The 2,084-nt window shown below is 50.2% G+C and overlaps 1 protein-coding gene across 1 annotated transcript in view; it reads right to left on the bottom strand.

Annotated features, from left to right (window-relative positions):
* Positions 1 to 2,084, bottom strand: part of GUSB (glucuronidase, beta) — an 88,412-nt gene that overhangs the window by 73,689 nt on the left and 12,639 nt on the right. The gene's annotated exons all lie outside the window — the stretch shown is intronic.

The following is a 2,084-nucleotide window of genomic DNA, read 5'->3' as shown; positions in this document are numbered from 1 at the left end:
AACACGCATGTACAGCTACTGCGCATGTGCAGCACCCAGAGGATAGCCCAGAACGTGCTTACAGTAACACCTCTTCCCAGCTCCTTAGGAATTCATCATGGAAGACTCCCAGAAAGGGAGTTTCCCCAGTAATAATCGGCGCTGTCTCATCCTTACGAGCAGCCTGTCCTGAATTCTGTGTCTCAGGGTGAACTGTGTGTTTTGCACTTCACTGTTTTTTTTGAGTTGGGGTGTCGCTCTGTCACCCAGGCTGGAGTGCAGTGTTGCAATCTCAGCTCACTGCAACCTCCACCTCCCGGGTTCAAGCAATTCTCCCATCTCAACCTCCTGAGTAGCGGGATTGCAGGCTCACACCACAATGCCCAGCTAATGTTGGCTAGGCTGGTTTGAACTTCTGAGCTCAAGTGATCCACCCGCCTCGGCCTCCAAAAGTGCTGGGATGACAGGCATGAGCCACTGCACCCAGGCTATTCTAAACTTTACTTCCAAAATACTTTTCCTGGGCAATAAATTGCTCTATGCTCCATCGCCTTGGCTGTGTGATTCTTCTTTCAATTCTTTTTTATTTATTTATTTTTTCAGACAGGGTCTCACTATGTTGCCCAGGCTGGTCTCGAACTTTGCAGCTCAAGCAATCTGCCTACCTTGGACTCCCAAAGTGCTGGGATGACAGGCATTAGCCACCACATCCAGCCTAAATTCTTTTAAACTTAGAACTGCGGCCCCACAACAGCTGTCAGTAGTCTCACCACTGCACTCTAGTCTGGGCCACAGTGCAAGGCCTCATCTCAGAGAGAAAAAGACCTATTTTTAAAAAAGAAAAAACTTAAAACAAAGATTTTTCTTAAATACAGGATATCCCAGGCCAGGTGTGGTGGCTCACACCTGTAATCCCAGCATTTTGGGAGGCTGAGGCACGTGGATCCAGAAGTCAGGAGTTCGAACCAGCCTGGCCAACATGGTGAAACCCTGTTTCTATTAAAAATACAAAAATTAGCTGGGCATGGTGGCACAAGCCTGAGGTCCCAGCTGCTCGGGAGGCTGAGGCAGGAAAATTGCTTGAACCCGGGAGGCAGAGGTTGCTGAGCCAAGATCATGCCACCACACTCCATCCTGGGCAACAGAGCAAGACTCCATCTCAAAAAACAAACAAACAAACAAACAAACAAAACAAAAACAAAAAAAGCACACAGTGTATCCCAGCTGGGTGAGGTGGCTCACACCTGTAATCCTTGCACTTTGGCAGGTTGAGGAGGGTGGATCACCTGAGGTTAGGAGTTCAAGACCAATCAGGCCAACATGATTTAGTAGAGGGTTTAGTAGAAACCCCGTCTCTACTAAAAAAAAATACAAAAATTATCCAGGCCTGGTGGCAGATGCCTGTAATCCCAGCTACTCGGGGGGTTGACGCAGGAGAATCACTTGAACCCAGGAGGCAGAGTTTGCAGTGGGCCGAGATCGCACCATTGCCCTCCAGCCTGGCGACAGAGAGAGACTCCATCTCAAAAAACAAAAAAAGAGAGAGAGAGAGAGAGAAAGAAAGACAGGGTCTCCCTCTGTTGCCCAGACCAGAGTGCAGTGGCATGGTCATAGCTCACTGCACCCAGGCTCAAGTGATTCTCCTGCCTCAGCAGCTGGGACTACCGGTATGCATCACCATGCCTGGCTAATTTTTTAATTTTTTGTGGTGATGGCCTCGCTATGTTGCTCAGGCTGATCTTGAACTACTGGCCTCAAGTGATCCTTCTACCAGGGCCTTCTTGCAAAGTGCTGGATGACAGGTGTGAGCCACCGTGCCCGGCCCCCCGAAGCTGCCTGTTCCTTGAACATGATGTGTAGCAAGGGGAGCTGGAGTGAGAGCAGCACAGTGGCGAAGGGACACGACTGCCACCCTGAGCTGTGTGACGTTAGGCCAGACCCCTCTTCTCCAAGGGAGGTCAACCACACGGGTGATTTCGGGAGCCCGTGCCCACTCAGACAGCCTGGAATTTAGCTTTGTAGGTGGATGGGAACCTGTGAGGGTTTAGAGATGCTGGGAGCACCTTTTTCCTGGGAGAGCTTTCCAAACAGGGAACAAACAGAGC

Source organism: Mandrillus leucophaeus, unplaced genomic scaffold (genome assembly GCF_000951045.1).
Source record: "Mandrillus leucophaeus isolate KB7577 unplaced genomic scaffold, Mleu.le_1.0 Scaffold42, whole genome shotgun sequence".
Classification (NCBI taxonomy): Eukaryota; Metazoa; Chordata; class Mammalia; order Primates; family Cercopithecidae; genus Mandrillus; species Mandrillus leucophaeus.
The sequence above is the reverse complement of the archived record's forward strand: the minus strand, read 5'-3'. Positions and strand labels throughout refer to the sequence as shown.